The sequence below is a fragment of the Balaenoptera physalus genome (genome assembly GCF_965194825.1).
Source record: "Balaenoptera physalus genome assembly, chromosome: 1".
Classification (NCBI taxonomy): domain Eukaryota; kingdom Metazoa; phylum Chordata; class Mammalia; order Artiodactyla; family Balaenopteridae; genus Balaenoptera; species Balaenoptera physalus.
Genome location: NC_138882.1, coordinates 47449031 through 47474332, shown reverse-complemented (window position 1 = coordinate 47474332; position 25302 = coordinate 47449031). Strand labels below are relative to the sequence as shown.

The window sequence follows — 25302 nt, the reverse complement described above, 5'->3', positions numbered from 1 at the left end:
ACCATTTAACCCTAGAAACAATCATAGGCGTTACACACCTGAAGACTGGGTATAAGTGATGTAAAAAGAAATGTTAATTCTGAAAATACAATCAACCAAGTAATCAATTTCATTCCTAAAGGGCAGGAAAGAGGAGTGGTTAAAATTTACCGACTGACCCGTTAACAGTCAATTCCAAAGCCCAATATCATCTTAATAAAATCAGGATGAACTTAATTAAACATATTACAAATAAGCCATTTCTTGCTACTTTTGATTGTGAGCTATAGTTTTCCTCTCTTGGTGTTAAGAACCCCTCACCTGTATGTCTTGCACTGTCCCATTTTGAGCCTCATGATTAGCTAGGTAGGCATTCTTTTTATCTCCCCATGTTATAGGCGAGAAGGCTGAGGATGAGAGGTTATGTCTTGCTCAAGCCACACAAATGGTGGGGGTTAGAGCCTGGACTCTTCCTTCAGGCCTTCTGGTGCCCCTCCCAACCCTAGCTCAGGCACCCCCCACCACACTCACCCACAGAGAGTGGATGCCCACATGTCAAGCTGGAAGGAATTCTCTGCATCGTTAAAGACGTTAATCACCATGACCAATGGGATCATCTCAGCGCGAAAGGATGGGAGGAAATAAAATAAGAAAAATGGGAAGATTCATTAGTTCCCTTTAAGCTTTGTTGAAGTTCCCTTCAGCATAATTTTCCTTGGAGTCAAAACCCTTGGAATTCCATGAAAACATCAGCGGCAGTGTCTGAGACAAGATAAGTATGTTTCTCGTTTGCCTAAGTATGTTTTCCTGTTTTTCTTCTCCTTTGTCCTTTGTTTATTCTTCTTCCCACTCCTTTTCACCCACTCCTCATTTCCTCTTTTCTCTTCCTTGCTGGATTTTCCAATTTTATTAAGTTTTTTAATTTGTGGGTGTGCCCCGAAGAAATGGAGTTACTGGTGAAGTGTTCTCCTGCACAGTCAACAACTAAAGCACCAATACTAGAGAGAGGACACCACAGGATCCAGAAAGGTGTTATTCTCCAGGAGCCCTGAACCTCCCACCCCCATACCTGTAACTACACATCAATTCCCTGCCCATACTCCCAACACTGAACCTGCTCCTGTAATATAATTAACTGGTTCTATGTCTTTCTCCATTACCTGACTCTCTTCCCTGAGGACAGGACTATCCCAGCACCTAACAGAGATTACTGTGTAAAACAGGCACTAATCACGGGCTTGATGAGTGAATGAATGAACAATTTCAAGAGGACTTTCCCCAGTTCAACCCAAATGCCTACAAAGACTGAGCACAGATAACATAAAGGAGTGAGCTGACAGTGTGAGAGAAGAACTGTTAAGAATAGACACACGCAGGTCCCAGCTGACTGCTGCCATGCTAGAATGTGTGCCCAGAAATGCTAGACTTTCCTATCATTTCAAGAGAAGCCAGTTATCCAGGTTTTAGACATAAAAGTCTGTTTATAACCTATTAGGCTGAAATGCCATGAATATATTCCAGCATGAAAGGGGCTCTCTGGAAACCAGGGACCCAACACAAAGACCACATTATTTCACCTCTTAATAGCCACTGCCCATCCATCCGCACATGTTCAGGGCACACATTTCAGTAATTAAATATTTCAAATATGGTTGGGAGGATAGTGGTAATATCACTGCCCTGCTTTCACATACCCAGAAAGCATCTTCAATGACAAAGAAAGATTGACATGCAGAGGTTGAGCAAGGTCTAAATAATTCTTTCAGTCAGTCTAATAGCGATAGAGTTGCTATTAGAAAAAAGTAAAAACAATGATACAGGCATGGGGTGACCATACGGGTACACTGCCCACAAACGCCATATGTAACAGCTCTTTGCAGAGCAACTAAGGCATAATTACTGTTGGCCCCATTTTTAAATAATAGCTTTATTGAGATACAACGCACACACCTAACATCATCCTTTTAAAGTGTATAATTCAGTGGTTTTTAGTGTATCCGTAGAGCTGTGCAACCATTACTGTGATCTAATTTCAGAACATTTTTGTCAGCCCCAAAAGAAGCCCTGTACCTGTTAACAACCACTTCCCATCCTCCCCTCTGTCTAGCCCCTGGTAACCACTCTTCTACTTTCTGTCTGTCTCTATGGATTTGCCTTTTCTGGACATTGCATATAAATGAAATCATGCAACTGTTGCCTTTTGTGTCTGACTTCTTTCACCTTAGCATAATGTTTTCAAGGTCCATCCATGTTGTAGCATGTATCAGTACTTCATTTCTTTTTTATGGCTGAATAATATTCCATTGTATGGATAGACCGCATTTTGTTCACCCACTGATCAGTTAATAGAGGTTTGTTGTTTCACTTTTTAGTTATTATGAACAATGCTATGAATATTCATGTACAAGTTTCTGTGTCAACCTGCATTTTCATTTCCCTTGGGATTGTTGCCCAAATTTTAAATATTATAGAAAGTGAACAAAATAGATTTTATTTTATTCTCTCCCATTTATGGGGAATCCACTATGTTCTGGGTACTAAGCTGGGCATTTTCCAGCTATATCTCTAACCCTTATAGTAATTCTCAAGGTAGGTGTTATTATCCTCATTTTACAGGTGAGGAATCTGAGGCTTAGAGACTCTCTCCCAAAGCTTGTTCTCTTTTCATTTCTACTTCATCTCTGATAAGTATTTTTCTTAATTTCTGAAACTTTCAGTTTTCTGTTCCAATGCAACAAAAAGGGCCCCTTTACTCTGCTATATGAATGTCTGGATTGTATATGATAGGAAGAGATGCAACCCAGGAACACGTGGCAGTCACAAGCATGCAAGGTCTCAGCAGAGAAGCTGGGAAAGGCTACCGATGTAAACAGTTGGTCCTCAGGCCTGGCAGGGCAATGCCCTGGCCAAACACAGAGCCATTAAACATCAGGTCATGATGAACTGGGGCCAGTGTCCCCACCGACAAAGTCACAGCCCAAGGACCGGGCTGGCTAAATGAAGCACGATGGGAGAACTCACCACCAGGATCGAATCTCTGTGTGAAGAAGAAAACTGGCTGATCTGGGCTAAAAATGTAAAGAAAAGGTGGGCATTTGGGTGGAGGATCAGGAGAAAGGTGAAAGAAGTGTCTGTGTTCTATACAGAAAGATTTACTTTGATTCACTCATTTCTGGAGAAAAGTGCAGTTAAAAACAACAGTAAATATTTCAGTCACCCAGTGAGCCTGAGTTACTTGACACTATTATATAACTAACCACATCCTTAACCAAATAAAAAAGTATCAAGTCGGGAGACATGGCTCTTCTGACAATTAGCTCTCTAATCTTAATTTACTTGAACTCTCTGTGCCTAATTTTCCCACCTGTAAAATGGAGTAATAACACTGCTGTTCATGCCTAGCTCAGTGGGCTATTGTGAGGAGACAACGGCACGTGAAGGAGTTTTCAATAACTTACTTTGAAAACTGGGCTCTCTCTAGCTGTCCTCAACACACACACACACACCCTCAAATAAGAAATAAGACAGCCTATTAAATAGGCTCTTAAGATGCATGATAAACAAAATTCAACACATGCATTTAAGTCAAAGAAAGCAGAATTATCACAGTCTACCATTATTTAAGAATAAAAAAGCCACATGCCCATTTAAACACAGAGAAAGGGAAAGAACGGTGTGGCAAAGACTGCTAATTGTCTCAATATCAGTTTTTCCTCCTCTTCCCTAGTAACAGAATTTTTAGTTGAGCCCATGACCATCAGCTTAAGGAGTAGACTGTAAGCGCCATGACAGCAGGACATTTGTCTGTTCTGGTCACTGCTCTATGCCTAGCATTTCAAAGAGTGCCTGGCACATAGTAGGTGCTCAACAAATATTTGTTGAATGGTTCCTTTCCCATAAAACTTCTAATAAGAACTGTAAAAATACCTGTACAGTGTTCTCAGTCCAACAGACACCTGTGCATCTCCTATGCACTTCCTCTGTGCCAGGCACCACAGCACCTGCTGGAAAACACAGTTTAATGGAAAATACAGGTGCGCAGATGGTCCCTGACCTAACGATGGCTCAATTTTATGATGGTGCTAAAGCAATTTGCACTCAGTAGAAACCATACTTCAAATTCTGAATTTTGATCTCTTCCTGGGCTAGTGATAAGCAGTAAGATACTCTCTCGTGATGCTGGGCAGGGTCAGTAGCCGCAGTTCCCCATCAGCCACTGGATCACAAGGGTAAACAACCGATACACTGACAACCATTCTGTACTCAGGCAACCTTTCTGTTTTTCACTTTCGGTACAGCATTCAATAAATTACATGAGGGCTTCCCTGGTGGCGCAGTGGTTGAGAATCTGCCTGCCAATGCAGGGGACACGGGTTCGAGCCCTGGTCTGGGAAGATCCCACATGCCGCGGAGCAACTAGGCCCGTGAGCCACAATTGCTGAGGCTGCGCGTCTGGAGCCTGTGCTCCGCAACAAGAGAGGCCGCGATAGTGAGAGGCCCACGCACCGCGATGAAGAGTGGCCCCCACTTGCCGCAACTAGAGAAAGCCCTCGCACAGAAACGAAGACCCAACACAGCCATAAATAAATAAATAAATAAATAAATAAATAAATAAATTAATAATAAATAAATAAATAAATTACATGAGATATTCAACATTTTATTATCAAATAGGCTTTGTATTAGATGATTTTGCCCAGCTGTGTCTCATGTAAGTGTTCTGAGCATGTTGAAGGTAGGCTAGGCTCAGCCATGATGTTCAGTAGGTTAAGTGTGTTAACTGAATTTTTGACTTCTGATATTTTCAATCTATGATGAGTTTATCGGGATGTAATCTCATCATAAATCAGGGAAGATCTGTATAAATAAATAGCTGTAGGGCTTCCCTGGTGGCGCAGTGGTTGAGAGTCTGCCTGCTAATGCAGGGGACACGGGTTCGCACCCTGGTCTGGGAAGATCCCACATGCCGCGGAGCAACTAGACCCGTGAGCCACAACTGCTGAGCCTGCGCATCTGGAGCCTGTGCTCCGCAACAAGAGAGGCCACGATGGTGAGAGGCCCGCGCACCGCGATGAAGAGTGGCCCCTGCTTGCCGCGACTAGAGAAAGCCCTAGCACAGAAACGAAGACCCAACATAGCAATCAATCAATAAAAATAAATCTTTAAAATAAATAAATAAATAAATAAATAAATAAATAAAAGCTTAATTAAAAAAAAAAAATAGCTGTAATTTAGTGTGATATTTGCAATGGCGGATGTATAGCAAGGTTTCCAAGTACCAGAGAGGAGAGAGTGGCTGGGAAAGTGTGGGAGGGGGCAAAGAATGAGAAGCCTGAACTGGGATTTGAAGAAAGAGCAGATATCTAGAGGGAGGTGGACAGTAGATAGAACATTCCAGAAGGAGGAAGAGTATGTGTGGAGACAGAGAGGTATGAAACAGTATGATGTGCTTTCAGAACTACATGTAATTTTGTTGGTCTAGGACTTATAGGTCACATGGGTGAGGTGGCTACTGAAGGTTAGGGATGACACAGCCGTCCCTCAGGAAAGGGATAAGCGTGGGAAACAGTGAAGATGTGTGTCCCGCTTTCCTAGGTCCTCGGCATCTTGCCCTACTAGAAAAAATAAACCAATGAATAATTATCCGAAATAATATATTTTGCTAGATTGTGACAGGTATTGCCTTTAGGATAAATCTATTCTTTGAATTCCTCAAAGGAAATGCTCAAAATACATACGAAACGCTAGCCCACTTTATTCCACTTTCATACACAGGTTTAGCAGCCGTATATGATGGGCTTTTGGGGAAGGAGTGATTTCTAACATGCTGACCCATTTTCTTCATAAATTCATTTATATTTCTCAGACCATGTATCCAAATTTCTCACTCAAAAACTGTGCCTGGTGCATAATAAACATTTAGCACGTGCTTGTTGAATGACTAAGAGAATAAATAAATGTTCACATAAATTGAGGACAAAATAAAAAACCGGTCTCTGTATTTATTAAGGGTCTACCATGCAAGCAGAAAAAGCAGCAAATAGAATAATATGAAACTCATACGAAGCATTTTGATTTTTTCAAAAGCTATCAAACTTTTTCCTTTATAGCACTTGTTTCCCCATTGAAAAAGTTGGGCTAGAAACATGAACAGACAGAAAGTGTCCAATATGCAAATTGACTACAAGGCTGTTTTTTTCCCACAGAGTCACCTAGAATGAGAACTTGGCTCAAGCTGATGAAAAATTTCTGTCCAGTCCATCGCTCTTACCCAATACCTGTTGTCTTGGTTCCAGTAATAACACACCCGGCCAGCTCAGGAGGGAGAGAGGAAATGTTTGCCTTGAAGTTACCTGCTTTGAAAAGTTCTAAGACTGGCCTCCCCACATCACTTCATTTGGGGTTTCTTTCCCGGGAGGGGTGGGAGGCAGGGACTACTGTTTGGCAGGTGTTAGATCCACATTCATATTCTATACTCACTCATGCAAATTGAAGAGTACCAAGACAAATTTTTGAGCCATTTCAAGTTATTTTACTCTTATTCCTGGTGTCAGAGGCAAACAGGAGGCTATTCTGATGGTGTTTTTTCCAATCTCTATTATGGAAAACTAACACAGAGAGAAGGAACACTCTGTGTTCCCAACATTTCCAGGATCCACATGGCTTTGTAACACGCTACTGGGGAGGGGGACATGCACAAATACATAGGGTCTCAGTGGGTCTCTGCTACCTTTATTACTTGCTACACTTCTGCAGGGAAGGAAGCAGCCTCAGCTGAGCGCTCACTACCAGGCAGTCACTGAACTAGAACCCTGTAGTTGTAACATCTCATTTAAACCTCACAACAACCCTATGAGGCAGTATTCTTATCAACCCATTTTACAGATGAGGAAAATCAGGTCCAAGAGGGAACACATCATGCCCCAAGACTCAGTAAGAGAGCCAGACTTGAAGTCAGACAACAGGACTCAGATGACTGTCTTGTTAACACCTAAGTCTTTTTTTGAAATTGTACTTGGAGTAAAATTTAAAACAGAAGGAAATACTTTTTAAAAGGTAGAGAGTATATTGCAGCTTTGTCTTCAAAGTGCTTATACCAACAGATGTTATGTGATTAGTAAAATGGCTGCAGCCATGGGCATATACGTTATTTTAGAGTCCCCAGGGGTCACTGGCCTCTTATCTTCAAGTGTTTATAATTTTGAATAATGCCTTGAAGAGCAAGTGGCACTTAACAATGGCTAATTGATTTCTCTCTTTAATGTTTCTCAAAGCTTTATGTTAACTTGGTTATCTCCTCTCTAACGGATAGGCTTAAGGATCTTTGCCCTTGTTGTGAATGGAGACACCGGATTTAGAAAAAAGACAATGGAGACACAAGTTTTTAAAAGCCTGACCCAAATTTTATCCCGTGACTTTGAAAAGTAGGACAAAGATCCCAGATCTTAGGCTTCCAAGGTCTTTCCTGACCTCCCCACGTGGGTCAAATCCCCTGGTTATAAGTTCTTTGGGTACCATGCATCTCTTCTTTCTAGTACTTATCAGAGTTGCAATTTTATATTTATTTCTATAGTATTGGGTAATTTATTTCTCGTGTCTGGTGTATAAGCTGAGTGTGGGCAGAGATGTGTTTGTCTTTGCCCGTCCTTGTATCTTCAAGCCCAGGACAGCAGCTGGCACTGGCACTGAGTAAAGGGATGCTAACTGAAAAAGTGAATGCAAGATTGGTGTCCTCACCTTCCTTTTTAATCGCTAAACATTTAAAATGTGGATACTTTACTGGAAAAATGAAACACACAACCAGACAAGATTGGGGAGATATCTTTTAGAGCACTTCCTGTCTGCTTCATAATCCCTATCTGGAAAGTCTGACTTTTAAGTGGGCCCTGGAAACAGGCTGGGGTCAGATGCTATTGGGTATTGAGTTGTTGAAAAGCTCTGAAGGAGCCCAATAGCCTGTCCAGGAGGAAGGTGGGGGGGGGGGGGGGCGTGTCATCAGTTGCTTTGAAGGCAATCCCCGGAGACATTTGGCCAGGGCAGAGTTCAAGCAAGTGGAATGTGGTCATGGTAAATACGGCAACAGGTGAATCATTCTTCCTGGCTTTCGTTAGGGTGTGTCCCTCAAACCGAATTAGAAAACCAGCAAAAGGACTTGGCACCCACTGTCATAAACAGAGTTCAGATCCAGTCAATGCAGGGAGAAGGCTGCAACTTCCCTTTCAGACCTAAAAGAGGGTGCAATGGCTTCTCCAGGACCAAGCAGCCCAACGGAAGCTCTCACTGCCCTTCCTTCCCCAGCCTCAGGTCAGGCCTGGTCTAAGGCAAGCGTCAGTCTCTAGCTGCAGCCACGTTCTCCTGGTGGCACCATGGGAAGGAAGCCAACGAGGTCCAACCTTCAAATTCACTCCCCCAGAATCTCTTAATCAGTTTTTCAGTTCAATTTTTCTGTAAATTACCTCATAACATGTCACTGGTGAAATTCTCATTTTCATTCCCACATAGCTGATGTTTAGAGAGAGACTTAGGCGTTCCTAGAGCCAGATTTGAAGAAACGGACCCAAGTTTCTTCAGCAGAGCATAGCCTGAGAAGAACCAAATTTTTCTCTGGACTACTACTTGTACAAAGACATAACAGGAGCTCTTTTGTGCAAGGTAGCACTCAAGACGAGGATCTGGTAAAATGAATCACATGTATTTTTTTATTTAATCCTCACAACATGCTAGGAAATAGGTATTCTCCCCATTTTATGAATGAGAAAACAGTCACAAAGCTAGTAGGTGATGGACCCAGGATTCAAGGCTAATTAACCTGCAAATTAAAGATGAATTTTCAAAAGCAATAGAAGAAGAGATTTCCTTGCGGTAACATCTCAGGGGCAGGAATAACAAATACCAGGCATTATATCAAGAATTTTATATTTGGTCACATTTTGTAAAAACAGAAAATAAAGTCAAGTGTATCAGATTATACTATCTACAGATAGATTCCATCCTATCCAAGAGGCTGTGTACTGACTGAAGTAGCTTCTGGTATCCTTCAGTTATTAATTCTGACTAAATTACCTAACATCTCTAAGCTGTCGTTTCATCTGTATTGTTATAAAGACTAAGACACAACATACAGAAAGAATAAACTTAACAGAAAGAAACAAAACGGAGAGAAATAATAGTACTGACGCATAACTTCAATAGTCATTTTTTGAATATACAAAATTTCCAAACACGTAGCAAGACACTGTAATTGTATGTATACATGTATATATATATATATACAGTATATAAAAGACATCTACAGTGTAATCCAATAAAAGGCATTTGGCCCTGATTCAGTGGGGAAAAAAAAAATCCTCCAAATAACCAAAGAATCTTTAAAAAAACGAATTTCTTCACAAAAATGATTTTGGGATCCCAAATCTATAATGAACAATTCCAAATATATATGAACAGAGATGAAAAAAATCTTGAATAAGACCTTAGCAAAATAGAATACAACGAATGCGTTGAACTCAGAAAAAGAAGTATTCACCCGTGCTAGTGGGGAAGGTGGGGAGAGGGGCAGGGGATAACCCCAGGCACCCTCTTCAGGATGTGAGGACCCTGATCCCAGGGGAGAAGAGTCACGTCAGGCCAGCAAGTGCTCAAAGGTTTCATGTGTCACTGCCTTGCTGCCAGCTGGTGTGTTGGTTTTTTTTCTTTTTTGGGGGGTTTGACTATTTGTTTTTCTAAGGAAACCTTTTGGGTTTTCTTCACAATTTTTTTTCTGTTAATATCTCAATTTACTTAAACATATCCTCAATTACCTTAATATATTTAAGTGCATTGCCTTCATTTGTGCTCTTAATTGTATTTTCATGGGGTTTTCTAATTTACCATCTTTCCCTAATCTCTTTATGATTCTTTAAAAAGTATAGCCCTTTTTATTAATTTTTTTACTCTTCTTTCTTGTCCTTAATCTTCAATCCCAGCTACAATACATGCATATATGTTTTGCTCTTTTAGCTATCTATCTGTTATCTAATGAAACAAATCTTAGGTTTCCTTTATTTTAAATCTTATAGTATTCTTTTCAGCACCATCCTAACTAGTTTGACACTCCAATGCCCAATACAGTGCCGGGCCCATGAAAGACATATGTGATCCTTTTGAGCTAATGAAAGAAAACCTATATGAGGAACAGAATGCAGAAAGTTCAAGTTGGTAATGTTTAGAAGTCACTAGAAGCTGAATAAATCCAGCTAATCATAAAGTGATTTAAAGGTATAGAGAGTGATTAGGTTTCAGTGTTCAGTAAAGAAACCCCCAAAATCAGGACCAATGAGACAAGTGGAGAGAGAAAACTATGAAGATGTAATAAGGAGACCTAGCTCAAACCTCAGACTCTGGAACTCTGAGAAAGGAAGGATATTTTCTGCCAAGTTTTCTCTCCTTAGACAAGAATAAATGTTTTGACAGCCCTGCAGGCTCACTGAATCCTCCACCTTGTGAACAAAGGCTGGCCTGCCTGGAGGTCAGGACCTGTCAGCTGAGTTCTGCTTATCTGCCCTAAAACCTCAGGGCATCAGTGTTCTTTAAACACAGGCAAGGGTGTTAACTGGAGAAGACTGCAGCTTACCTGCTGAGAGAAACTGAAGGATGGGTTAGGACACACAGAAGGTGTCTGAGATCCTGAAGAAAGCAAATACATGCAAGGCTGAAGGACATGACCTAGTAGAAATATGTGAGTGAAGCCATCTGGACCTGTGCTTCTGTTTGTTGGGAGATTTTTTGATTATTGTTTCAATCTCCTTACTAGTAATCATCGATTCAGATTTTCTATATCTTCATGATTCAGTCTTGGAAGATTGCATGTTTCGAGGAATTTATCCATTCTTCTAGGTTGTCCAATTTGCTGGCATATAATTGTTCATAGTAGTTTCTTATGATCCTTTGTATTTCTGTGGTATCTGCTGTAACTTCTCTTTCCTTTTTGATTTTATTTATGAGTCCTCTCTCTTTTTTTCTTGGTGAGTCTAGCTAAAGGTTTGTTGACTTTGCTTATCTTTCCAAAGAACCAGTTTAGTTTCGTTGATCTTTTCTCTTGTTTTTATAGTCTCTATTCCATTTATTTCCATTCTGATCTTTATTATTTCCTTCCTTCTACTATTTTTGGACTCATTTGTTCTTCTTTTTCTAGTTTCTTTGGGTGTAAAGTAAGATTGTTTATTTGGGATTTTTCTTGTTTCTTGAGGTAAGCCTGTATTGCTATGAACTTCCCTCTTAGAACTGCTTTTTCTGTATCCCTTAGTTTTTGCTATGTTAAAAACATCAGTCTTAGCGATGTTTTTGTGGATCTGACTCCAAAGGCAAGGGAAACAAAAGGAAAAATAAACAAATGGAACTGCATCAAACTTAAAAGCTTCTGCACAGCAAAGGAAACCATCATCAAAATGAAAAGGGAACCTACTGAATGGGAGAAGATATTCGCAAATCATATATCTGATAAGGGGTTAATATTCAAACTATATAAACAACTCATACAACTCAACAAAGCAAAAAACAAATAAACAAACAACCCAATTAAAAGATGGGATCTGGACAGACATTTTTTCAAAGAAAACATGCAGATGGCCAACAGGCACATGAAAAGATGTTCATCATCACTAATTATTAGGGAAATGCAAATCAAAACCACAATGAGATATCACCTCACACCTGTTAGAATAGCTATTATCAAAAAAACAAGAAATAACAAATGTTGGAGAGGATGTGAAGAAAAGGGAAACCTCATACACTGTTGGTGGGAATGTGAATTGGTGCAGTCACCATGGAAAACTCAAAAAATTAGTAATAGAACTACCATATGACCCAGCTATTCTGCTTCTGGTTATTTATCCAAAGAGCACAAAACCACTAATTCGAAAAGATATAGCCACCCCTATGTTCACCACAGCATTATTTACAATAGCCAAGGTATAGATACAACCTAAGGGTCCACTGATGGATGAATAGATAAAGAAGATATGGTATATATACACAATGGCATACTACTCAGCTATAAAAAAAGAATGAAATCCTGCCATTTGTGACAACATGGTTGGACGTTGAAGATATTATACTAGGTGAAATAAGTTCGACGGAGAAAGAAAAATACCATGTGATTTCACTCATATGTGGGATCTAAAAAACAAAATAAATAAACAAATAAAATAAAACAAAAACAAATTTATAGATACAGAGATCAGATCAGTGGTTACCACAGGGGAAGGGGATTGGGGGGTGAGCTAAATGGGTGAAGGGGGTCGACTGTATGGTGATGGATGGTGGTGGTGGTGGTGATGACTGTGTAGTGTGTACACATGTTGAGCTATAATGCTGTACACCTGGGTGAATATGCACCCAGAGGTCACTGGCACTCAGGTAATCAAAATAGTAAGTACTTAAGCTTTTTATATTCTTGACCTTTATCTCCTTGAGAGAATTTTAAAAGTACAGTGCCTCCTGAGTCAAAAAGGGAGACAGCTCATTCAGTGCGTGAATGGGTGGACAAGTAAATACATGAATAAATAAATTAACGGCATGGGAAATGGTGAGCGGCAGAAATCTCTCTATAGAACAAGAGACTTAGGATCTGGCCCCAGCCAGCCTCATATGGAATTTCAAGCAAATACATTTATATCCCAGATTTGTTTTCTGTAGGATTAACAGAGATGTTATGAAAATAAATATAAAATAAAGTTTCATGGAACAGCATTACATAAAGCTAAGAAATTATAAATTGTCATATTTCTTACTGTAAACTACATCACACAAAAGTGAATACAACATACATGTAAAAGAGTGGTAAATGCACCTATGTGCCCCCCGCCACCTTGCTTAAGAAGTATTAAGAAGCATTATCAATACCTTTGAAGTCCCCTGTGTGTCTTTCCTAGTCACTCCTCCTCCATCTCAGCCAGTAATCTCTAGTCTGAATTTTTGGTTATTAATTCCTTTGCTTTTCTTTATATGTTCACCACAAATGTATGTAACCCTAAACAATGAATACTTTATTTTGGACTGTTTTTGAACTTTATATAAATAAATTCATAGTATGTGTGTTTTCTGTGGCCTTACCTTTGACTTTAAAATTCACATATGTTGATGTTTATATCTATAGTTAATTCATTGTTAATGCTGTAATTCAGTGATCTATTGATTGTCAATGCACATTTAGGGTGTTTCCAGGTTTTGCTATTAGAACCATGTTGCTATGACCTTTGTTGTATGTATTCTCTGATATGCATGGACAATAGTGTATTTAGGAGTGGAATTCCTGGGTCAGAGGTCTGAGAATATTCACTTTTACAAGGAAATGCCAAACTGTTTTCTAAGTAGTTGCAGAGATCCATACTCCCAGCAGCAGTATATGTGAGTTCCTGTTGTACTTCCAGCAATATTTGGTGTTGTCAGGCTTTAAAATTTTGGTCCACCTGGCTGGTAAGAAATGATATTTAATTGTGGCATTTATCTGCATTTCCTTTATTACTGATCAGGTAGTACAAAGTTTCATATATTTATGGTCATTCACGCTTCCTTTTTTGTGAATATCTGTTTATGTTTTTTGCCCCTGTTTCTATTGAGTTCTTTGATTATTCTTATTTATTCATAGGAGTTCTTTGTTTATTCTCAATACTATTCCTCTGTCAGGTGCAAAAATAATTTCCCAATTTTTTTTGGTGTTTTTTGATTTAAAAAAAGTCCACCCCCCTGCCCCCCACCAATTAGTTCTTTTGCTTTAGGAATGACTTATGTATTCTTGGTTCTTTGGTATTTCAGATAAATCTTATAATCACAGCTCCTCAAGGTTCATGAAAAATCCGCTTGGGATTTTGATTAGAATTGCATTAAATCTATAGATCAGCTTGGAGAGAATTAATATCTTTAATGAGTTTCCTATCCATGAACATCTCTTTCTCCACATTAAGTCTTCTTTATGATATTAATAAAGTTTTAGAATTTCTTTATAAAACTGTTACCTATTTTTGTTAGATTTGTTCCTCTGTAGCTTACATTTTTGGTAGCTGTTATAAATAATATCTTTTCTTAAATGGATTTTCTGTTACCTGGTGGTAAATAGAAATCCAGACTTTTGTATATGGATTTTGCTAAATTTTTCTATAAATTCTCATAACTTACCTGCAAATTCTATTGGGCTTTCTATGCAGTCATATAATATGGGAATGATGGTGTTTTATTTCTTCCTTTTTAATCCTTAACCTTTTATTTCTTCTTTTACGTCTACTGCTGAGGCCAGAATCTCTAGAACAAAACTAAATAAACGTGATGACAGTGGCACCCTTGTCTTGTTTCTAATTTTAAAGGAAATGCTTTAGCATTTCACTATCAAATATCATGTTTGTTACAGTCTGCTTTGGTGTTTGGTTTTTCTTGTTGCTTAATTTTGGTTTGTGGGTAGCATTCATTGGGTTGAAAAAGTTTTCTTGCTTTCCTAGATGGTGAAATATTACAAAATTTTTTTGCAGCTATTGAAATGAACACATGGTTTTTCTCCATTAATATGTTATTGTGATAAAATACATTTATAGATTTTTCTAATGTTGAACTAATTTTCCACTCTTGGTATAAACCCAACTTAGACAGGATAAAATATCTCTTTAACATTGCTGGATTCAGTTTGCTAGTACTTTGCCTAGAATTTTTACATCTATGAAAACATGGGTAGGATTTGCCAGTATTTTCCTTCCTTGTATTGCCCTTCTAAGATTTTAGTATTCAGTTATGTTAACCTCATAAAACAAGTTGGAAAGTACTTGCTGTTTTTCTAATAGCTCAAAGAGTATACAGAATGTTGGAATTATCTGTTCATTAAATAGGTGGTAGAACTAATCTAGAAAATCTTCTAGGCCTAATGGTTTCTTTGTGGAAAGATTTTTTAACTACTGACTAAGTTTCTTTAATCGTTATAGGAACATACAGGATTTCTCTTTCTTCATGAATCAGATTGTTGTATTTTTTCCCTAAGATTTTTTAATATTTAACCTAATTTCTCAAATTTATTAGTATAAACATTTATAGTATTTTTATGTTCTTAACATTAGTTTTATCATTATTTATATATTCTTTTTCATTTCTTATAGTGTTTGCATGATCAGTCTTACCAGATTTTATTGATTTTTAGAATATTTTAGGAGAATTAAATATTGGATTTATTGATTCTTTTTACTTCAGTTTTTATTTTTATTAATTTCTATCTTATTTGTATTACTTTGTTCCTTCATCTCTTGTTGGGTTTATTCTATTTTTTCTCTAGTGACTTAAGTTCGCCACTTAGCTTATTTAGTAGTATGCAACCTTCAATGTCTTCTAAATTTCCATTATTATTTCTTTCTTGGCCCTTGAGTTATTTATAATTGTGATTTTTATTTTCAAAATATATGGCAATTTTTGAGTTATCTTTTTGTTGTTGATATCTGTCTAGTTGTGCTATAATCTGAGAATGCAGTCTGTATGATACCATTCTGTTAAATGTTTTGAGGCTTGCTTTTATCCTATATGGGTTTAATTTTTGTAACTATTCCATGTGTGCCTGAGGAAGAATATGTGTTCTGCAGCTACAGTAGTTCTTTTTTTTTTTTAATTTTTCCTCTCCTAACTTATTTTAGATTGAGATATTTTCCTCTCATTTCACTAATTTCTCCTCCAATAGTTATTAGTTATCATTGGAATATATGTATATAACTTAACAAATTTTTAATTTAGCAAACATTTTTACTCTCTGCAAACCAATACAAGGACCTTAGAATGATTTAACTCAGTCACGTCACATCCCAAACTAAATGTTATTGTTATACTATATTTTAGTTCTATCTTGATTTTCTAATTCTTTAGACATTGTTACCATTTTACAAGGCCAATACTTTTTTTTTTTTAAACACGAAGGATTATCTGAGAGACACACTTCCTCTTTTTTTAAATAATTAATTAATTAATTAATTTATATTTTTGGCTGTGTTGGGTCTTCGTCTCTGCGCCAGGGCTTTCTCCAGCTGCAGCAAGCGGGGGCCACTCTTCATCGCAGTGCGTAGGCCTCTCACTATCGCGGCCTCTCTTGTTGCGGAGCACAGGCTGCAGACGCGCAGGCTCAGTAATTGTGGCTCACGGGCCTAGTTCCTCAGCAGCACGTGGGATCTTCCCAGACCAGGGCTCGAACCCGTGTCCCCTGCATTGGCAGGCAGATTCTCAACCACTGCACCACCAGGGAAGACCCGGCCAATAATTTTTTAAGATTCACCCACATGTTTAACATTTTCCTTGCTCACCACTGCTTTCTGCATCTGAAATCTTCTTTCTGGTATCATTTTCCTTCTCCTTGAAGTACAGGCGCTTGTAGAAAATTCTCTCAGTTTTTGTTTGTCTGAAAATGTCTCCATTGACTCTCCTTGTTGAAAGGAAGTTTTGCTAGTTAAAGAATTTTAGGAGGGCAGTTTTATTTCAGCACTTTAAAGATATTCTGGTTTTGATTTCACTCTTGAAAACTCAGCTGTGGTATGTTGTTCTTTTTTAGTGATCTATCCTTTCTCTCTGCTGTTTTTAAGGTCTCATAATTCTAAAAAAATATATTTTGCAGTTTAACTATGATGTATCAAGTTGTGAATTTCTTTTTACTTACCCTGCTTGGGATTCATTGGAATCTATATCTGAAGATTGGTATCATTTACAGATTCTTGAAAATTCTCAGCCATATTCTGTCCAAATACTGCCTCTCCCCTATTCTCTTTCAAATCTACTCCTGGAATTCCAACAAGCATATATTAAGTCTTCTCATCCTTTCCTCCACATGTCTAAACCTCTCCTTCATATTTTCCATCTCTTTGACTTTCTATACTGAATTAAGGATAAATCTTCAACTCTATATTCCAGTTTATTAATCTGGTCTTATACTGTCTGCATTTCTAACTTAAAGCATCATATTTTTTTCATTTCTAGAAATGACTCATACATCCCTATTTCAGATTTTCATATATACAGAGAATCACATTTTTCCAAAGCACTTTTATTACAGGCCAATTCAATTCACGTTATTTTTAAAACTATTATTGAACTTAGTGTATGAGTCTCTTTGTTATTAGGAAAGTCGGCTGGAATCACATAGAAATATTCTGTCTCATTTATAAAACCCCATGAAATGCCCTGCTCCAGAGCCTTCTTATGTCTGAATCTCAGTCTTTACAATCTTTTTAGGTCAAGTCAGAAGTCTAAACCCTTAGTTATAGTCGGGAATATTCCACAGGCCTGCAGTTTTGGGCTTTATGCTTCTCTGGTACAAAAATCTCATTTCTTTATAAGGGTCTTTCAACTGGAGATTCTGAATGATAAAGTTTAAACTCTCTAGCCATGCTACCCCATGCTCCTTTTTTGTCCTCCTCACTCCGTTTTGAAGACTACGATTTTCCCATTTTGCTGCTGCAGGAAGCACACACTCCTCCACCAGCATTTTGGGATGGAAGCCCGGTGCTCACTGCGTGCCGGTCCCAGGCTCCGCAGGTGGTGCTCCTACCACCAAGCGTTTGAGACCCTGAGCCTGACAGCGAACATCGTCCACTGGGCCTGGAGTGGACAGCTGTCGGGTAACTGCCCTGCAGGCTGCAAGAAGAAACCTGGGTTGGACTCCAGGCCTGCAAATAAACTCGTGGCCATCTGCATTCCCTTTCATGACTCAGCCGTTCTTCATGAAAGGATTCACTGTGTGTGAGGAGCAGGAGGCTAGACGATCTGAAGGAAGGAACAGCAGAGGAAAGAAAGCTGCGAAGATTATTAAGTCACTGAAATCAAGGTGCAAAGGAAGCTGTTAGAGGCTGCTACTGCTCTGTAGCAACAGGAAGAGAATGTTCCACTTAAAGAATAATCATCACGTGGGAAGGTTAACCTTTGTGTACACAATGCAAACACCACATAACAAAAGAGTACTAAAGCACCTTACTAGGATCTCAGAGAAAAGCAGTAATATAGAACAGGCTGAGTAAATGTTGAGTTTGTAACTTGAAGTCCTATTCTAGTTTGGAATAGTAGAAAGAGGACTTGGGTCTGAATTCTTGTTCCACACTTTCTATTTTGGGGCCATTGGCAAACTTTTTACCATTTCTAAGCTTCAGTTCTCTTATTTGAACAATGGGCATAATTATAACTATGTCTCTATAAAAATCAGAGATGATAAATATAAAGAAATGATACAGAAATTACTAGTTACCTCCTGATATCCATTCTCCCCTTCTTTCCTGGTAATAAGAACTATGATTTTATCTGGGCACATCCCCACTCAGAGAAAAGGATACACTCCTTTAAGTAACACATCTATGGATGTATATATATATATATATATATATGATAATAATATACAATGATATATAAGAAATGTTGCACATGATTCCCATGAAGTGCTCTTAAAGCAAGGGGATTGGGTGGCCTTTGTTCCTTCTTACTTCCTGGAAGTTAGATGAGATGGCCAGTAACCATTTAGGACTAGGAAGACAAAGGATACATTTGTCTCTGAGTTAAATCAAAGTAGAGATTCAGAGTAAAGAGCTGGAAGAACACTGGGCTCCTAATGATACTATGGAATCACCATACTGGCCTTGGGCTCTTTATCTCCAAATTCCTTTACGGGGAAAAAGAATTTTCTCATGTGTTTAAGTCAATATTATTTTGAGTTTCTGTTTTAAATCGCACTCAACCAAACTTAATTCTGATGCAAAAAATTAGGCTTCCTATCGACCAACATTAAAATTTCACATTTTTTTGACCCAGAATCCCTCTTTTAAAAATATATCTTATAAATGTACTGAGCTATGTACATAAAAGATATAATCAAAAATATGTATTGCATCACTGTGATATCAAAAGACTGGAAACAAACTAAATGTTCAACAGTAGGAGACTGGTTAAGCAAATGACTTGGACTCAAGTGGTATATTTCAATGCAGCTGTTAGCTTGAGAAATCTATATGGAATAATCTTCAAGTGGAGTAAATTCCCATTTGGGGGAAAGAAGATTATGTACTTTGTTTTCCAAAAGTAGCTGAAATGATATCTCCCATCTCGTGATGTGACCTTGATACTCTTCCCATCAAGATATGGGGGCTGGTCTCCTTCTATTGAATCTGGGTAGCAGAAGTGACACTGCGTGACCTCCAGGGCTAAGTCAGAAAGGTGAGGCAGCTTTCTCCTTGTTGATCAGAAGGCTCAAGCCCAGAGCCCAAAGTCACCATGTAGAGGCCGCCGTGCTGTGAGGAAACCACAGCACGTGGAGGGGCCATGAGTAGGTGCTCTGCTCAGCAGTCTCAGTCTTCAACGCCACCCAGCCCAGGGACCAGACATGGGAGTGAATGAGCCTTCGATGATTCCAGCCTTCAAGTCTTTTGAACTGAGGGTCCAGATATCACAGAGCAAGGTCAGCCCTGCTGTACCCTTTCTGAATCTCTGAGTCACAGAGTTGGCGAGCGTAGGAAAATGGTTGTCTTTTTATGTCAGGAAGCTTGGGGTTGCATAGTAATAGCATGTTTTTTGTGTGTGTATAAAAATTTTCAAGAAGAGTTTTACAATAAAGCCTTTAACCTGGATTGTTTCTGGAGAGTGAGACAGGGGATCTAGAGTGGGGAAAAGACTTAGCTTTCACTGTGTGCTGTTTCATACCATTTCAATTTTTCTTTTATTATGGGCATGTATTATTGCACCTTTCAAGTATGTATAGAAAAGGACATGTATTAGGAAGATGTGTGATACCAGAGTCAAGCAGGCCTGCCAGCTCCCACTAGCGACATGACTCTAAAAGCCCAAATCCCCATTGAATGCATGTGCTAAAAAGTCCAAAGAAGATGAAGATAATATTACAGGCATTCCAGTTTTTAAAATTAGGGAACATGTTACCAACTTCATCAAGTATAGTATCTCACTATGATAAATCTCTATCACTTTCTTTTCCACAATGAATCATTAATTTAAAAAGATTACCACCATCTAGCCTAGTGCCTAGGATCTAAAACGGCATTATTTCAATCATAGATTAAGGTGCACGTTGAACACAACTTTCATTTTACATCTTCCAAACAGCAAGCTGGCCACGGGCTTAAGCCCCTGTCCCGTGTAACCAAGGGAGGCATTGGGCAGTCAGGTGAGAACCTAAAATGTGAAAGGTAGAAAGTCCATCTTCCCCAATCACTGCAGGAAAGCATGCGTCCTTAGAATTCACACAAGTGCTCTGAAATCTGGTAATGACAGGAAAAGAAACAGAAACACCCTTACCCATCCACTTCGCCGGACTGTAAAGTTAATGGAGAAAAGGGGATGTAACAATTAACTCAGAGGACTTATTCCAAACAATACCAGGAAATAGGACTAGAAATCATAAACCAAAACAACTAAAGTACTTAACCGTGTTCTATAACAACTTCCTTAAGCATTTTAAAGTATCCTCCCACTTCCTTAAATTTACAAAACCCTTTTAGGAGGAGTTGTAGCAAGAGACAACCAGTTCTCTATAAAAATTACTCAGCAACTAAACAGCATATATGATACAGAATTTTCTAATTCCATAATTTCTAAATAAGAATAATGGATGATTTACAAACATCCTGAGGGACAGACTGGCCCTTTGCGGACATTTAGAGAACATTAGGTGTTCTGGGAATTTCTGTAGAAAAATCATTTTACTTTGCTCTATTACAAAACAATCTCAATACAGAGCAACAGGAAGCCATGCATCCGGGAAGGGGAGGGGGAGTGGGAGTCGCTCACTGAGGTTGGGATCAGTGGTTGGTCCAGGGATTGACTCTGAATATCATTAAAAGACTTCCTCATATAATGAGGTTCATGAAAATAATTGGGAATAATTAATATTTTACACCCAAAGGAAGTTTTTTTTTTCTACTAAGAAGAAGGTAATTCCCACACTGAGGACAGGAGGCACCTAAAAACAGAGGGCCCGATGCAAGCTGCTGCAAAGTGCTAGCTTGTGGCTCAGCACCCCCTTTGCCTGTAACCAGGGCAGATCTATAGCAAAACATGAAGGAGCACCAAGTGGGGGCTCCAGAAACATTTTCTGAATGAATGCATGAATGAATGAATATCAAGGAAGCCCCAAACTTCTTCAGGCTTCCCTGAAGACACAAACTCATCAATAAGCATCAAGTCCCCAAACTACCCGACTTGATCCTTCACCTTCTTGCAAGGACCTCTAGCTCCTGTAGAGCTCCCCCGACCCCCATCACCCGACGTGAGCTGGTTGTCTTAATCTCTCCTAGCTGCTTCGTCACTCCCCACCCATAGTACTTCTTCGTTGACTGCCGAATGACCAGGAGTGTCATACTCAGAATTTCCACCCACCTGCCCTTCCTGCCTGGAATTAGTTTGATGGGATAATTTTTCTCTTAGAAGCTTTCTCAGTATCCTGCACAGCCCACCCACACTCTGCCTTGCCATCTCCACCCCACCCAGCCCGTGCAAACCATGCAGATCTGGTCCCCGGGTGCTGATATTAACTTGAATTACTTCCCAGGAGACTCCTGGTATGAATCACTGGACTTCTCCTCCACCAGGCCTATTGTCATGGACTGAATGTTTGTGATCCCCCCAATCGTATGTTGACATCCTAGCCTCCAACGTGATGGTATAAAAATTCTAAGTGATAAGAAAAATGTATGTTTTAGTTTAACTTGCAGCTTTCCTTTCTTTCTCTATAATACATAAAATCATGGTGTATCTTGGATTTGATAAAATACCGTATTTTAAATTAACAGCAACTGAAGCAATTTTTAATATATTTCATACTTGCAACAAATCACTTGGCTCCTATTTTAAACTGCTTATAGATCTTTCCTTCCTAATCTGTTGTCACTCTTGAAGAAGAGTAAGAACAGAAGCTCGTTTACTTGGGACTGTGGCTCCTCTGAGAAACAAGACCATAGCTCCATTTGCTGTGGAGTTCTGTGAGACAGGTCCCCAGGGCCACACACTCCCTGGGTCCTCAAACAAATACCTTGAAAACAGCCCCACCCTGCTAGTCTTCTTTCATCTTTCCTTTACCAAAGTTAGCTCGTCTTTCCCCCCAAATCTCTGAGACCTACTAAAGTAGAATATATACCCAGATCCATTTTATCCAACAAATACTCTGTACCTGCTCTTGCCAGGTCCCAAGGTCCACAATGAAGATACACTGGGGAACACAGAATGTTTCCTGCTAACGAGGAACTTAAAATCTACTGAGACAAATTACTAATTTCAAAAGGAAAAAATTACTCTACAATGGAGAAACTGGAAACACATTAACCCGTGTTAACATGTTGATCAAAATTAACATCACCAGAAAGGAGCAAACAGACATCAGCCTCCAGATGGATCCCAAAGACATCTGACTTAGTATTCCAGCCCAAATGCCTAAACAGAAGCTAATCATGAGGAAACATCAGAGAAACCAAACTGAGGGGCATCTTATAAATGACTGGCCTGTAGAGTTTTTTAAAGGTCAGTGGTTCAGTGGTATGAAAGATAAAGAAAGGCTGAAATTAAATATTTATTCAGATTAAAGGAGATGAAAGGGATGGAATGACAATGCAATAAATGATCCTGGGCTGGAGCCTGTTCTTAAAAAGAAAAGAAGAAGGAAGAAAGAAAATTCTGTAAAAGGCATTATTAGAACAATTCAGGAAATTGAAATGTAGATTGTAAATTCAAGTAGTATTGTATCAGTGTTAAATTTCCTGAATTTGGTAACTGAACTGCTGCAGATACGTAAGAAAATATTCTTGTTCCTAGGAAAAATACAGAGTCATGAGGTATGCAAACTATCTTAAAACAGTTCAAAAAATAATAATACATATATACACACATATAGAAAAAGAGAATGATAATGCAAATATGACAAAATGTTGGTATACAAAAATTCTTTGTATTATTCTTGCAACTTTTCTGTAATGCTTTAAATTACTTCAAAATAAAAAGTAAAAAACAGATAATCCCCATGAAAGTCTTTTGTATATACTTGTAAGGTTGTAGCACAGTTAAAAAGAACTCTATTCTTAGTTGCCACATGATCCAGCAATCCCACTCCTGGGCATATATCCAGACAAAACTCTATTTCAAAAAGACACATGCACCCCTATGTTCATAGCAGCACTATTCACAATAGCCAAGACATGGAAACAACCTAAATGTCCATCGACAGATGAACGGATAAAGAAGATAGGGTACAAATATACCACGGAATACTACTCAACCATAAAAATGAATGAAATAATGCCATTTGCAGAAACATGGATGGACCTAGAGATTCTCATACTAAACGAAGTAAGTCAGAACGAGAAAGACAAATACCGTATGCTATCACTTATATGTGGAATCAAAACATGACACAAATGAACTTATCTACGAAACAGACTCACAGACATAGAGAACAGACTTGTGGTTGCCAAAGGGGGAGGGGATGGATTGGGAGTTTGGGATTAGCAGATGAAAACTATTATATATAGTATGGATAAACAACAAGGTCCTACTGTACAGCATAGGGAACTATATTCAATATCCTGTGATAAACCATAATGGAACAGAATATGAAAAAGAATGTATAATATGTGTATAACTGAATCACTTTGCTGTACAGCAGAAATTAGCACAACACTGTAAATCAATCATACTTGAATAAATTAAATTTTAAAGAACGAGAACTCTATTCTTAAACTAAAAAATGAAAATCCAATGAGAGGTATAGACAAGTAAACTTGCAAACCTTGGGGTTAAGAGTTCTAACACATTAATCTCCAGATCTTGAGAAATGAACCTGAATGAAGTCAAGATCAGAGAGGGAGTTGTCAGAATTAAACATACTTAATTAAATGTGAATTAAGAGCAAAAAAAAAATTCCCCTCTGTTTCAACATTCCTAGGATTACATTTTATTAAGAGATTGGCATTTTCATAATCAACATAATTCCCTCAAATCCTTTTTGGAAATAGGTGAAGTATAAGTAAATTAACAGATGTGTGATTCTTATCTTGGTCTCTTTCTCAGCCACATGCATTGCATTAGCCAATTATTCCAGAAACCTCTAAATGAACTGAAAATGGTAATTCTTCAGTCAACTTGTCTTACACTCTGCCCTCCATATGAATCCCCCTTCTTTTCTCTAAACATCGAAACATCAGTTTTTGTGTTTCTTTCAGACTTTAAATGGAGATTTATGAGTAGATCCTCTTGGGGATTATATTTGTATGGTTGACAGAAGATGACACAACATTTTTCCAGTCTCTGAACATCCAGAACACTGGTGGTGACATCCCATGAAGTCAACAGTGACAAAAGTAAAAAACAAAAAAGATTTTGTCTTAAATTTAAAATTTGTGTTAATTTTGGTAATTTAAAATATGACTTTTCTCCCTACTTTTTGGACATAATTTATATCCATTCCACTCTTGCTCATGTTCTCTAGTTCATAAGAATAGTGGTTATTGTAAGGATAGAAAGGAAAAGGACAGGGCAACTAAAAATCTGAGGCTAGAGTTGCCAAACGCCCTGCTTTTGACCAACTCCTGGAGGAAAGAACTTCAAGATTCCTTTGGAGCCGGGCCAGTCTTTGCTCCAAAAGTACTGGCCACCTGTCACAGAGGCACCAACAGAACTCCTGGCCAGATTTGGGGCAACTGAAACAAATGATCATCAACTTCGAGGAGATGAATCACAGCCACCAAGCAGGGAGCCAGTGGTGCCTTACAGCCAGGGGAAGCAAAGACAACAGACTAGTGGGGAAGGAAGGTCTGGTTTTAATTCTCGGTGGCACCATACGGCAGCTCAGTGAAGGGCTGCGAGTTGGGAGAAGCTCATTGCTTGACATATAATCACCAGTGGTGGCAACCTACCGCGGAAGCTAGTGGAGATCCAAGAGCTACTGCAGCCTTTTCAAGAAACAATTCAAACCATGGTCAGAACAATACCACCTATATTTCACCTCCCTCCTTAGTGCACGTTCTGACCTAGAGCTGAACACAGAGACACTTGTAAACACTTCTAAGTGAATGTTAGCTATGCAAGTGTTGGCCACATGGTTTGCTTTGAGAGCCTATTTAACTGAAAGCTGGAATCTGGGCCAGTAAAGCTTTCATTTTGGCACCCCTTCTCCAACTGACGGCTTAACTGGGAAAGAGAAAGTATCCAGAAAGAGACAGCAAACTGGAGACCATTCTGCTGTTCACAAGCTCCTGTCTCCTTCCAACCTCCAGTGACCTTCAAAGCTGTCTGCTGCACAGAAACCCAGGCAGCCTCCATCTCTACTATCAGCTCTTATTTAAGGTGCCAGCCAGT

General features: G+C 38.8%; 1 protein-coding gene across 3 annotated transcripts in view; it reads right to left on the bottom strand.

Moving 5' to 3' along the window:
- The window catches only part of COLGALT2 (collagen beta(1-O)galactosyltransferase 2), a 141143-nt gene that overhangs the window by 76495 nt on the left and 39346 nt on the right, over window positions 1–25302 (bottom strand). Inside the window, exon 1 of one of the 3 annotated variants that reach the window (XM_082473170.1) lies at window positions 3907–4045. The exons of the other annotated variants lie outside the window; for them this stretch is intronic. The gene's annotated coding sequence lies outside the window, so the exon portion shown is untranslated. Of the gene's footprint in view, window positions 1–3906; window positions 4046–25302 lie in introns of those variants that run through there. 3 annotated transcript variants of the gene reach the window in all.